Genomic DNA, 15,133 nt, shown 5'->3' on the forward strand with positions numbered 1-15,133 from the left:
TTCTACATATCCCCGTTTACGCGGAGGAATTATCGTAAGTTACCACAGAAGTAACGCTCGCGTATAAATATTTGTTCCGCGTCACCCGAAAAAAACGACCGCGACGAGCGTCTTCCCAGGAAAACGGCACCGACGCACGGAAAACATGGCGGATGTATATATCGCGCTCACGACGAAAACCGCGCGAGCTTCTCGACGGCACGACGCGACGTCGACATGGCGATCGTATTCGCGAGCGCAATATGAAGCGTTGCGTTGCGTACTTACAGGAAAGCCAGGAAAAGCGAGGCACGGTACTCGGCGGCCTCCGACGTGTACCTCGATGTAAGATTGTCTCGCGCGCGAACGCCGGCCTCGATCGCGGATCGATATTCCAGGGATTCCACATTCCACCGTCGTGCGCGAGACACGGCGCCGGCGACGAGAAAACGCTGGCTCCGCAAGCGTCGCGCACACCACGCACATCACACCACGTTACACACATCACGCTCGCTCGCGACCAAATATACGATTACGATCGAAGGTCGGAAAGATCCACGCCGCGTCGCGACGTCACGGCCGTACCGCGCGGTGTCCTGACGGGAACTGCTGTCCCCCACCCCACCCCACCCCTTACATTCCAACGCGCGGCCGGGCGAGTGGCGCGTGGCGCGGCGTACTTGCCGAAATTACTACGCGCGCGACAACGGAAACACGCGCGTGACCCAAATAATATGTCAATACAATTTGTAAAAATATTTATGATTGTCTCGGGTTTTCATTTACCCTTGTGCCCTCCCATTTCGCGCGCGTTGATATCATTTCCAATAAAGCGTTGGAAGAATAGGAAAGCAGCTTGCTAAACTAATTTAAGGGGGAATATGCAGTTAGAGGCGCAAAGAAAAAGGAATTTTCTCGAATTTTTTTTACGTAAACGTATTAACTTTTTTATTCAGAAACTTTTACATGATATTAATATATGTTTGACGAACTTTTTGTATTTTTTTTAGTAGAAAATAGTAGTTATTATAATTGTGACGAATATTTCTCAAAACTACATTTTCAAAGTCGGTGGACACGATATCTCAAAATCTACTGCACCGATATTTTTGAAATTTTACACACTTCTTTTATACATATTAAGCTTCCGTGTAGACAAAAAAAAATTTCAACAATTAAAACTTGTTTTACAAAAATGAAATGGTCAATTTCTTTTAGTAAAAATCGTGACTCGAACTTCAAAGTTCTCTAAAAAATTCAAAATTCAATTTTTATCGAAATCCTTCGTTCACACGGAAGCTTAATATGTATAAAAGAAGTGTGTAAAATTTCAAGAAGATCGGTGCAGTAGATTTTGAGATATCGTGTCCACCGACTTTGAAAATGTAATTTTGAAAAATATTAGCCACAATTATAATAACTATTATTTTCTACTAAAAAAAATACAAAAAGTTCGTCAAACATATATTAATATCATGTAAAAGTTTCTGGATAAAAAAGTCAATACGTTTACGTGAAAAAAATTCGAGAAAATCCCTCTTTTTTTGCGCCTCTGACTGCACATTCCCCCTTAAGGAATCAGTATCAGTAAACAAAAAAAAAGAGAAAAAAGGAACTGAGAAAAATACGTATTTAAGATATTACTATGTGATATGACATGAAAGTAAAAAAGGACGCCTGCAGAAATCGCATCCTGCTGCTGTGTGTCAAAGATTGATATAGATATACATACACCATATATTAAAATGTTCTATATATTTTACACTATTCTCTGTAGTCAGCCTGTGTGATCGAGTGATCGTCTTACTTAATTATCTCGTCAATTATCTCGTTATATCATTTTTCTTTTGCTTCCTCAAGAGACACTCCGTTTTTTGTCGTCGATTTTGTTTGCAGATCTTAGCGACTTTTTTATCGAAATTTTATTGTACAACTAATCGTAACTCTCTAATTGGCTGGTTTCTACAAAAATACATAGTGCCAAATTTCTCTAAATAACAAGTATCCTCTAAATGGCATTCCTAATGCATAAGAAACGTGAATCAACAGAAGAATGTCTCATGTCACAGCGCAGATTTCACGATCAACATACAGTTTGCGTTTATCTTGAATATGAAGAAATAACCCACGAGCAAGGCCAAACCATTCAGCGCATCTCTCCAATTCGAGTTAATTAAAATGGTCATGAGTTGGGCCACTTTTTGAAATCAAAGCCTTGCTGGCCGGGTTTAGGAGCGCTGGCGGCATACCCACCTTGACTATTTTCTCCTCCTTGATACGAACGCTGAGGTTAAGAAGTATCAGGGTAATTACTGTATGCAGAGTACCCAGTGTAATCTGGAGTCTTGGTCGAACTACTGCTGAATCCTGGCGCACCTGAACCGGTATTTTGCCGCAAATACATGTCACCTGCAACATATGTACAAATTTTATTCTACTTCCTTCAATCTCCATTGTAATAGCTATCACGTTATTCGTCAAATGTACAAAATTTCAGTGTATTAATTATTAGAAACTCAAGCATAGTGTGTTAATGCAATTTTTTGTTTAAGAAATAAATGTTATACATGCTACACATAGTCTATACAAAAATAATTAACATAATACTTTAACCATTCATTACTTTCTTCTTAAAAAAGCAGAGTTACTGTTAAAATCGTACAATCTTAAAAAAGTATATAAACGTTAATATAATGTTACAAAATTCATCAAGCCTATTTATCTCGCAATTAAACTATTAATCCACGTGTTAACATACATGTGTGCTATCACATAAAATATCGCAGTTAACAAAGTCAATTATGAGAATTAGAATAAGTCTACATCACAAACCAAAAAAGGCAATGAACATTCTATATGTTGAAAGCATCAACCCTTTGAGTACGATGAACCTATATGTACGTTCAGCGAAACTCATCGGTGTGATCTATGGATTCGTATGTATATGACAAAAATCGTTGTCGTGGCTTATGGCCCGCAGGGTGTCTTCAAGCTTAAGTCAAGCAAAGTTTCCTCTTTCCATCCTTTTGGCATCGCAATTAGTTCCATTCTGAACCTAGTTCTATGCGCCTAGCTACAGCAATGTAATTTCTTATACCAGCCTGATTTTATGTCTAGTGGTCTTCAAGAGAATTAACTCTTTGAGTACGGATGCACTTGGTGATCGCGATAATGACGGCTGTGATTGGAATTGTGATATACATATGTATAACATAATTTTTACTTATGTTGAGAATATAAGGGAGACGTCGCCAAACGTATATATATATATATATGAGTTCATGAGTCCATAGTCATGCTGATATATTCATAGATAAAATTATGAAGTCTAATAGAAAAAATGATACTTTCTTTGTATCACAACAACCTATTATATATTTTTCTAAATTCTTTCTAAAAAATCTCCAAGGAGCATCGTAAAAGTAGATCGTATTATATTGTAATTTGTAAATTTCTCATGTTCTTAACTTTTTCTTTCTTCTTCTAACCTTTCTAAGCAGGATGGAAGAGGATAGGAACAAAATCTATTATGTTCATTTAAGTAAAATTTCATTGCTACCTAAAGTAGGTATAAACGAAGTTGATACTTTTGATCACTTTAACAATTTTAGAAAAATTGTTCATAGCGGTTTAACTGCATGTGTCAATAATATTACCGTAAATTTTAATTTTTCCAGCTAGTATTGATATCAACGTCGTTCATAATCACGTACCCTGTGTAAAATAATGCGGTAATCCATTCAATAATATTGTCAATGTCTATTGCTCAATTAAATTTTCTTTAAAAAATATCTTTAACTTTGCCAACTGAATATCAGCTGTTAATATTTTACACCGACACAATATACGCGAGAGACTGGAAGACCTTTTTTTTTTACATATATCAAAATTTTATAAAATTTGCGTACCTCGATCAATAAGTTATTCCTATCAATATCGGGCGAAAAGTGTGTTGAATTGCGTTAAAACTGTCTCATACTAATTCACAATCGATTGGATTAAGATCTCGATAATAGATATCTATTAAATGATATAAAAAAATGGAACTTGTAAGATTTCTTCCTAATTACATAGCAAACTTAAGCTATGTGTGATTTACAGTGGCATAATCTGACAGAGCCTTATACTTAATAAAACTTAGCCGGAAATGCATTATTTATAAATAACTATATTTAATTTAATGTAAAATACCGCAATATGTGTGTAACAATAATGAAAAAAGCGAGATATATTATTGCAAGAGATAAATCGCAATGATACAGTAACATTTCGTACATTTACGAATCGATCTGTAAATGTACGAAATGTTACTGTATCATTGCGAATCGAACTGAAAATTCATAAAAAGTTATTGTAATTTTACAGTACTGTAATATTAAATTACAATTTTACATAACATTTTGTACATTTCCCATTCGGTACGTAAATTTAATGTTTGATTGTTTAATAATACTACTAAGAAAAGTATTATTGCATTACCGTTTTTACATTATTCCCGTGTTTTGTAAATTTACTTTTACAATTTGTTTCATTACACATGAAGACATTACTTTTACTTTGTATTGTAAAATTACGAACGCGAGGAAATTTACCCCATTTGTGTGTGTGAGGGTCCCTTTATTACCTACTATAAATGGTGTAAATTTACATAAAAATTTTTTACAGTGATACGTGATTATGAACGACGTTGATATCAATACTCGCTGGAAAAATTAAAATTTACGGTAATATTATTGACACACACTGTAAAAAATTTTCGTGTAAAATTACAATCATTAGAATGAGTAATTTTAAGACCCCTACTATTATATAAGTGTAACTCTCTTAAGGAGAGAAAGAAAAAGAAATAATGAAACATTTGCAATGCTAATAAAAATATCTTACAAAAATGCCGTAAAAATCATCAAATGCCGCGACGAATATATCTCGATAAAAGAATCACTCGTACTCACCTCTCGATTTCTTCTTCTCCTGATCATACATTATGACTACTTCCATGACTTTACCAAAGCGAGTAAAATAGGATCTTAAGTCAGTCTCCGTCACGTTATTTGGCAAGCCACCAAGAAAGACTTTCGGGAAACCACCGCTGCATGCGTTTTGGCTTTTGTAAAGTAGCGGGTTACACGGTTTTGAATCAATCTGTAACGCAAAACATCAACAAAATAGGTTTCATGTAACTTTTATTTGTAATATAATTTTCTACAATATATTTAAAAATACGCGTCTACAATCTTATTTAAGATAAGTATTAGGATACATACCGTACGTCCCCATCAAGCTGATGGTGGGGGGACCATTTTGAAGGACCAGAGAAACATTAGCAGGATCGCTGAATGTTACAAATCCAAATCCACGACTGCGACCAGATTCGCTGTTTTTCATAACGCGCGGACTTCACCATAACGGCCGAAGTAACGTTGGAGATTTTCTTGGGTTGTCTCCCATGATAATCCACCAACGAACAATTTTCTGGAACGAGACAAGAGTATCACTTCAGTATCGTTAACATACTAATTTATTCGCTACGCAGTAATAATACAATTTGTATAACAGATAAATAATATGTCGCTCCCGATGGGTCTTAAAGATAAAAAGAGATCCTAAATTAGGGTAGGTAAACGATAATTCTCTACGTTACGTGGAATCAAATTATCGTAAGTTACTACATATCTCCGTTTACGCGAAGGACGTCGCGCAAGTTACTACAGAAGTAACGCTCGCGTATAAATATTTGTCCCGTCACCCGAAAAAAACGACCGCGACGAGCGTCTTCCAGGAAAACGGCACCGACGCACGAAAAACATGGCGGATGTATCGCGCGCTCACGACGAAAACCGCGCGAGCTTCTCGACGGCACGACATCGACCGGGCGCGTATTCGCGAGCGCACGTATGTACACGCGTCGAACGAATATGAAGCGTTGCGTTGTGTACTTACAGTAAAGGCGAGGCACGGTACTCGGCGGCCTCCGATGTGTACCTCGATGTAAAATTGTCTCGCGCGCGCGAACGCCGGCCTCGATCGCGGATCGATATTCCAAGGATTCCACCGTCGTGCGCGAGACCCGGCGCCGGCGACGAGAAAACGCTGGCTCCGCAAGCGTCGCGTACACCATGCTGGACGATTAACCCGCATTTTTCGCGCGAAGCGGCCATGTCGACTATTCCGATTGCGAGATCGTCGAACGTACTCGCGAACACCGTGTCCCTTCCGTACCTTCGTTAGAGACGAATACGATATCGTTACCACATCACACCGCGTTCTTACACACATCACCACGCTCGCTCGCGACCGACGACCGAATACCATTACGATCGAAGCTGATCGAAGGTCGGAAAAATCCACGCCGCGTCGCGACGTCACGGCCGTATCGCGCGGTGTCCAGCGGTGTCCTGATGGGAACTGTTCCCCACCCCCACCCCATCCCTCACATTCCTTCGCGCGGCCGAGCGCGGCCAGCGCGAGGCGCGGGGTGCGGCGTACTTGACGAAATTACTACGCGCGCGACAACGGAAACACGCGAAAGACCAAATAATACGGGGTGATCCTCGAGCGTTTGAATTCCGAGAAAAGCTCTCTGGCGAAGAACGCTACGGCAAATAAAAAAGAAATACAGCGCGTTCCGCGAATCTATACATATGGATTATGCATGCATATGGCAACACATATTTACAAGAGACTAAGGATTTATTATAAAAAATGTAAAATGAATATTAAAGATGAATATTAAATTGTTATTTTTATAGTGGTTTACGTTTTGTTCTTAAGTTATTTTCAGATAAAATGCAATATTTTAATTTGAATAATTTTTATTTTCATGTCTCTATTTTCTAAGAGATTTCTGATACAGTAATTAAATATATTTTTTATCAAACATATTTCTATCATACAGTAGATCCTAACATGGATTCATATCACATTGATTCGTATAACACAGCGGAAAAATTTTAATATTTTCAAGTAAAATAAACTAAATTCAAGTAAAATTTTTCCGCTGTGTTATACGAATCCATGTTATATGGAGTCTATACTATATGATAGAAATATGTTTGATAAAAAATATATTTAATTACTAGATACTGGCATCACAGAAATCCTAGAAAATAGAGATATGAAAACAAAAAATTGTACACATTAAAATATTGCATTTTATCTGAAAATAACTTAAGAACAAAACGTAAACCTCTATAAAAATAACAATTTATTTTCGCTCAACTCTATACATATATTTCAGATTACAAAAACGATGTCATTTATCTAAATACGTTATATGAATAACATGTGCGTAACATATACTAAATTGGTCACCAAATTAAGCAGCGAAGCGCAACGTGCGACTCGTATCGTTTTGCGAGTGGCGTTATTTACTTATCGCCGGCAGATCTCGGAAGATGTTTCGCCGACTACGTCTTCGCCGATATCAGAGTGATACGAGTGGCATGCCAATTGCTCGGCTTGTTCCGCTCTTCTTCGCTCGTGCAGAAGCAACCGTGCCGGAATATCCATAGAGACGTATCACCGGGGAATTCATCGCCATCCAATTTTGTCACGCGACCTCGCAGCACGTCACGCACGAAAAGTCGCGGAAACGCGCGTCAAGGTTTAGGTATATATCGATGCGTGTGCGTCGCGTACGATAGATTTCTGCTTCCGATCCGTTTTCCATCCCCCGATACGCGACTGCGAGATTTTTTCCATTGATAATCAAACAAAGGTAATTTCCTTCCTTGCCTTTTAATATATCTATATCTATGTTATTTCTCTCATTGTCGTTTTTGAAAAATAAACGGTATATAAGTTTGACAAAAAGTTATTTAAAAAGCCAATTTGCTGAGTATGTTTATATGTATACATCACAGAATGTATGATAGAATAATTATTTTGCATATTGAATTAATTTAAAGTTATAGTATTAAACATTAGACATATTTACAATAAAAACACTAACAATAAGATGCATAAATTATACATTTGTAAAAATTATAATAACATATATGGCAAAGATTTTTAAGATTTGCAAATATGTCATTTATAATTCTGATATAATTCTTCTTCCACTCGTTGAATGAAAATTGGAAATTACATCAGTGAGTATAGGTATGCAAACGTTTTCATTTAAATTTACAATTTTAATGTATGGTGAATCCTTGATATTTGCTGCGATATTCGATACATTCTAAGCGGGCGAACGGCGAGACGAGAAGAATAAAAAGGCGGGTTCCATACGGTCGGAAAGAATATCTTTTTCCCCTTTGTTGTGTGTATGTGTGTTGCTTCGCGCGGCAGTTGGAAAGTTGTAAACGGAAGATCTTCCGAACCAAGTTTCTTCTGGTGAAGAGAATATGACACGCCTCACGTGCAACGAATACGAAATAAGTGTTTATTCAAAAAAGAAAAATAAATGGATGCAGCCATATCTACAAAAGCACAGAGAAATGATAAAACCGCTTATATAAATAGCACGTTAGAGTGCCAACACTAAATTATACACAGTAACATCGTACAGTTAATAATAACAATAATTTTATTATATGTTTAATTTATAGGCAACTTGATATCGTACATACTATGTACATACTATACCCAAGTAAAATATTATAAGTTCTTTAGCACTGATAGTTATTGTTAGACAAAAGATACAAACTTAACTTTAGAAATTTTAATAATCACAAAATGTAATTAACAACATATATACACAACTTTTTAAAAAACATTTCAACTTATTCAAAATATATTTTATTCTGAGTTTACGATATTGTTATTACGTGAAACGTAGAAAACAGTAGAATACAAAGTTAAATTAATATCCGAAATTTTGGCTTCACGGAGAAAATTTTATATTAAATTTTACTATGCTGTCGCACCAACTGCGGACCATCAAGACGCCCAAGTTTAAATGCTATAGTCTTATAGTAAAATTACTATGTCCATAGCATTTAGTGCTACGATCATAGCATTCAATGGTATAATAATGCTATGATCGTAGCACTAAATGCTATGGACATAGTAATTTTACTATAAGACTATAGCATTTAAACTTGGGCGTCTTGATGGTCCGCAGTTAATGCGACAGCATAGTAAAATTTAATATAAAATTTTCTCCGTGATATAAACACAGAGTAACCGCCCTCACCATCTTTACCATAGAATACGAGACAGAGGAGTACTCTGGAGTCGTGACAAACAATTTGTCCGTGAAACCTCAGCTTGACTTGGAGCCAGAATTTAGAATTTAGCCAACCAATGCAGGAGATCAATAATTTCGAGAAAGTGGAAAAGAAAATCACATCAGAACTTCTGTTTAACAATATTAAAATAAAATCGTGGATATTCTTTTTCTTACTTATTGGATATATAATCTAATTTTTTTACTTGCTTTACATCATAAATTGCTGATTTAAATATATTGAAACATAATTAAATATATTGCCCCACGAGAAATTACAATATAATTAAATTAATTTAAATAATTTCTGAAAAACAATTTGCACAATGAATTATGCACTTAACTATTTTTGTTTAAGTTCTTATTAGTCTGTTATTATTACGAAATGAGTAAATTGTATAATGATTGAAAACTTTTTCATTATTTCTTTGATGTACCTACTGCAATGTAGTAAAAAGCAAAACGGTTATGCCTATATAAAATACATAGCACAGAAAAATATGTTAAATAACTATTGTATACTTCGGTTGATTAAATATATTCCTGAGAATATTCAATATTCAATAATCAGTTACAAATTTAATGTATATTTATCATAAGAAAATCAGGCTCTTATAATTAGTATTCTAAATATTACGCATAATTAATTAATGAAAACCAAATATTTCATTCTAAATGTCTATTAAATTTATTAAATTATTGATGTAATACAGGAATATATTATTCTCTTAAAAAAATCATCTTTTCCAAAATGGAAAATTCTTTAGCAAACCGAACATAGTGAAAGAATCTACATAAAGAAATCGTATGTACATACATGTATAATCTATGTGACTTGTATAACACGGATTTATATAACAAAACGGAACGCATGCCTTGTATTATAGGGGGTCTACTGTAATTTAGACAGATTTTCTAATGTAAAAATATTCTCTTTTGATGATCTCGATTATAGAATATCTCTTTGAATAATTTATAATCCCGACGGAATATCAAACGAAAAAGTTCTCCGAAAATATTTGCTATTTCTCGTTTGGTCGCAGCGTTGAAATGAATCGACAGAAACACAAGTTAAATTATCCCCAAGCTTTTTTTACGCATGATTGTACGCAAAGCAACATTATACCGGGGTTAAAAAAACATGGGTATAACTTTTTCAGTTTTTCAACAACGTTGGTCGGAAACGAGTTTATGATTTCATATTTCGATGATGAATATTTTTCGCGAACTTCTTCAATTAGCGAATGCCGATTAATATGTCAACACATTATTAATTAGACATTTTTCACGAATGTTGCAGATTAAACCGCCTGCGAAATTGAACGCCGGAAGACGTCTATAACATTCCAATTGCGGGTTGTTAATTGCACGTGATATCAGCCCGGCCTGCCTGTAAATTATCTTTCAACGGATATTAAAAGCGGCCTTGGCGCGGACGGCCATGCGAAAGCGGATCGCAATTGTGCATAGGCAGGTCGATGTATCTTCTTGCCGTATAATCCATCAATCTACCGGCCGAAGAAAATAGATAGATATGCCTCACATTATAGCTCGCTGTGTGTATGTGTGTGTCTGACACGTTTCTCCCTTCTCGTATATTAATTGAAAGCGTTTGTCAGAAAAATGTCGATCCGATAAAGCAATACTACAAATATTGCTCTACTTGCGAAATCTCATTGTGCAAATGGTACAAGTTTTATTTGCCAACCAAACGCATCGCGATATCACTTGTCTCGGAGTCGATCCGTCTGCGCCTGCTGTTCTTGGAAGGATATGGCGATAAGCCTGATATCGCGTAATACAACGCGAGTCAAATAGATGATTAATGAAAATATATATTTGATCGATCAAATAGGCATCAAACTTATAATAATTCTCGCGAAAACACATTAAGTAAAATTGTATTAATAATCAATATACCTATTATGCGTTCAGGTTCTTTTGTTTAATTTTACGATTTACATTTTCAATTCAATATTAACTTCTTACAAATTACGAATTTCTACATGAAAATTAAAAGCGTATTCCAAGTTTTCTTATTTTTGCTTGTATTGCTTTCAGGGTTAATTGCTCGAATTTTTTCGAGAACGCAACAGGAATCCTAGAGAAGCCTTCGTGAAATAATCAGAACTTTTGCAAACCACCGAATCTCATTATAACGATCTTGTGAATGTTCAATAGAAAGAAAATCCTTTATTTTATTTTTATCATTGAGCATTTATATGATGTATACCTAAACATTTGTCTGTGACAACACGTAGGATTTCATAACTTTTATAATTTTATTTTTGAAATCACGTAGCGTTCGCCTAACGAAGCAGAATAGAATTCAATCAATCAATCCTGTCTCCGTCTGTCAGACGCGTTGCGGTGACGCGCCATCGGCCGTGGGACAGTCGGTGGCCAAAAATACAAGAGTGCGGCGTCGAAGTTGATCGGCGTTTTAGGCAGACGAACGAAAAAGATGCGTTCATCGAAACGCAATTCTCAGCTAATACCGTTAGCCACGTCGATACGTCAAGTTACGCCTCCGTGTTAAAAAGCCGTCGCGATAAAAGGGAATGGCGAAATCAAATGATGCTGTATCGAAGTTTCGCAGAATGAAATCACAGGTGTGTGTATATATACGCTACACTCGTAGATACGAGAACGCTGTGAAATGCGGGTAAAATTGTTCTTTTACAAGTTTAGAGAAGAAGTTGCCAAGTTATTCTCTAACATACATATTTTTTGTTTTAGCAAAAATTAATTTAATAGTTAATTAGAGTTTAGTTTAAAAAGTTTAAGTTATAAGATACTTTAGCAAGCGCACTTCTCGTGAACTATCTTTGTTAAAATGCTGACGACGTATTAAATCTATTACGGATGTCTGATTAAAAAAGTATGCTTGAAACACTCAGGTTATCTTACGGTCAAAAAACCGTAATCGTTTATATAAGAGCTAGAGAAATACGAGCGTTTGATATTATCGGAATTATTAACTTTTAAGAATTTTATTATGATGTGACATTTCTCGTTGTATATCGCATTGCCTAACTATTTGTGCTTGCAACAATTTTATCTTTATCTATGATACAAATAAATGTTTATTAAGTTTTGGCAAAAAGAAGAAATAGAATAATCGCTAAATGTTTCCATTATTCATCAGCATTATTTGTGCGGCAAAATTTTGGCTACATGAAAAATTCATTGTCAATAAATCCTCCTACACATGTGGAAGAAAGGATTCCGTGGAGCCGCAAACTTTGTTGATACAAAGTTAAAATTGACTCTTCGAGGTAGAGAATCTTGGGAAGTTACTAAGTAAGTAACTTTGAGAAATTGCCTCCGCGTCTATTTCTATCGATCAATCGACACATCTCCCATGCGACATCTCCCTATTCTTAACGCATGAGTTGATCGATTAAAGATTAAATAATGGTATCTTAATTTGTTAGCAATTTTTGATTCGCGAGTATCACCATGGTTAAACATTCCGCGATGTCAGCAAATTTTATACGCGTGTCATGAGAGGATTTTAAAGCATCTGTCAAATGTATCAAAGTAATTGGTTAGTCACTCACATACAGTTTTATTGGAGCGTTATGAATTGAAACTTTCCAACTGTTAAAAAGCTAAATGTATAAGCATACATGTTTGTGACACTTGTATTTTTTTCGTAAATTTGTTCTGTCACACGAATGAGAATATTCAAGATACGAATTATATATTAATTTGCAGAAAGAGAAAGAAATATATTAATGCGCGTTGTATAAAGTTGTAAGCGGTAATGATAGAAACAAATAACCGGCTTTATTTGAGGAAGTGTTCCTCGTTTGCTAAAAAGATATCTACGACAGCGCCATATTGACCGTCGTAACACAGATGTAGTGCTAATACAGTGACCCAGTGATGTGTATGGGGCTTAACTCTGGCGCTATGCACGCTATAAATATATTTCCTATGTGGAAAAAGGGTGGCTTACGGCTCTTTGCCCACTTCGATATCGGCTTTTCCGTGTCATCAACAACAGTCTTTAGTACGAAAAAATTTCCGATCGAAGTCTCTATAGAACGCAGGCCTTTAGTGAACGCTGCTGTGAGGTAATGCTGATTTAGTTATTGCATGTTGCAAAGATACATAGCTCATTTTATAGCAACATTAAAATAATGGCTCATTTCTCTTCGCATTTTATTATTATTATTGCCGAAGAGAGAAAAATCGCAATGGAACATAAATAATATAATATTGTATGTGTTAATGATCCGTATATGTTTCGAAATTTGCCCGTAAATCTGACCAAAGAAGATGAAGAAATTAAAGAAAACTAATTTTTATGTTATCTTGAAAGTATATAAAAAAAGTAGATGTTTGTGAGACGCATAAAAGGCATCTAATTTTAAGGTTTCGTGATATTTCATTTCCCTCGTGCATTTTTTTCACGCCATTAAGGTTAAACTTCGGCGAAACGTTAGTGTAGTTTCGAACTCAGTCGAAAGTTTCCCCACGCAATAATACTCTTGCCACGATTTATTTTCAAGTTTCTTAAATATTTCAAGAACTTTCTATCGTTTCGTTGGTATAAAATAGTTTCCATGCCGAAGTAGGCCGAAAGTTTCGTAGCTTCGACAGAAGACAAAGTGCACGGTGTGTATAGGTGAAATTCACACCTTACGACACCTTAAGTGTCTCTCGGGTAAAATTCTCGAGCTGATACGATCTGTGACGTTTGTCGATATACGCATATGTAAGAGCTATCGAATTTCTAAAACCAGAAAGCCGTTTTACACTATGTCGATATAATTTCATGCCTTTTTTTTATTTGTTATATATATATATATAGTCCTAAAATTAAAAATGTATAACACACTGCAGAGTAGTGTAAATTCTAAATTCACCAAGTTCGGTAAATATCGTACAAATGTCAAAATGTCGATCACGTTTTTCCTGTCGGCGAATTCGCCGAGCTAGGAGAAGAAAGGGGAAAGAAATAAAAATTTAACAATACCTTATGGTTGGTAATCGATTCCGGGAAACGTTCCGCGAAGAACTTCGAAAAGATATCGGGCGGTAAGCGAGTTCTCACTGCAAAAAAAAAACTATGGCAATACAACTTTTATATAATTTAGTATAATAAAATATTTATATATATTATTTGTACACAGTTTATGAATATGATGCAGTGTAGAAATCCGTGTAAATCAATATCTCCATGGTTGTTTTGCGATAAAAAATTTCAAGCCTGCGCGCAAAGCCCTAAAGTGCCTCAAAGAGTTAGCTTTATTCTTGTGTCTTCCATAATTGTGTTTCGATTCTCAAGCCTTATTTTTCCCTTGTTCTCCCTTTCTCTCCTTCTGTCTTTCTTATATCTTCTAAGTAAACTGATAAAAGTTGACCAAACAAGAAGGTGGAATTTTATTAAGCGAGGGCCGAGGGCGTCGCGAACGTAACGATACACGACGCTTTCAATAAGATTAGTATCATCGAAGGAATGAAGGTTCTTTGAAAGGCACCGTCCACCCCCTTCGGAAATTGCGGCCGAAACGAAGGGCACAAGTTTGAACGTTACGTTTCGCTGCGACATTCGAAGAGAATTAAGATAAGAGACACGGCGTTCTTAGTTGCGAAATAAAGAGAGAGAAAACAAAAGAAAACGAACAGCAAGGATTGTAAAGAGAGCCGGCAGATAGAGAGCGCCGATCTGTAGGTGGATAAAACTATAAAGAGGGAGATCGAGCTATGTATGCTCTTTGCCGTAGCACACGCTATCCTATGTGTTGGATGTTGATCTAGAGTATCTAGACGGTGGATTTAGATAGCAGAAAATTAAGAATATGGGAGAGACAGCTGCCTCGTGATTGGCGAGAACTAGAACGAAAACTATATAGATAATGCTTTTGGCTCTGCTCATTTACGTCTCCGTCTCTCTTTTCCTTGAAACTCTTTTTCTCTTATATACCTCGCAGAATAGAGATTCAAATTCGAGGCAAATTAAAAGCTATTTGC

The 15,133-nt window shown here is 35.9% G+C and overlaps 2 long non-coding RNA genes across 3 annotated transcripts in view; one reads left to right on the forward strand and one right to left on the reverse strand.

Annotated features, from left to right (window-relative positions):
• The window catches only part of LOC143904988 (uncharacterized), a 71,621-nt gene that overhangs the window by 52,230 nt on the left and 4,258 nt on the right, over positions 1–15,133 (forward strand). Inside the window, exons 2-4 of the long non-coding RNA XR_013259089.1 lie at positions 10,449–10,708; positions 11,210–11,760; positions 12,297–12,451. This is a non-coding gene — a long non-coding RNA (uncharacterized LOC143904988). The remainder of the gene's footprint in view (positions 1–10,448; positions 10,709–11,209; positions 11,761–12,296; positions 12,452–15,133) is intronic.
• Positions 1–15,133, reverse strand: part of LOC143904989 (uncharacterized) — a 72,672-nt gene that overhangs the window by 3,726 nt on the left and 53,813 nt on the right. The window contains exons 2-5 of one of the 2 annotated variants that reach the window (XR_013259090.1): positions 14,136–14,212; positions 5,244–5,451; positions 4,932–5,121; positions 2,233–2,388 (exon numbers count right to left, since the gene is read on the reverse strand). This is a non-coding gene — a long non-coding RNA (uncharacterized LOC143904989). Of the gene's footprint in view, positions 1–2,232; positions 2,389–4,931; positions 5,122–5,243; positions 5,452–5,919; positions 6,333–14,135; positions 14,213–15,133 lie in introns of those variants that run through there. The other variant, XR_013259091.1, reaches the window with a different exon arrangement.

This window comes from Temnothorax americanus, unplaced genomic scaffold (assembly GCF_048541705.1).
Source record: "Temnothorax americanus isolate GAGA-0224 unplaced genomic scaffold, ASM4854170v1 Scaffold6, whole genome shotgun sequence".
Lineage (NCBI taxonomy): Eukaryota > Metazoa > Arthropoda > Insecta > Hymenoptera > Formicidae > Temnothorax > Temnothorax americanus.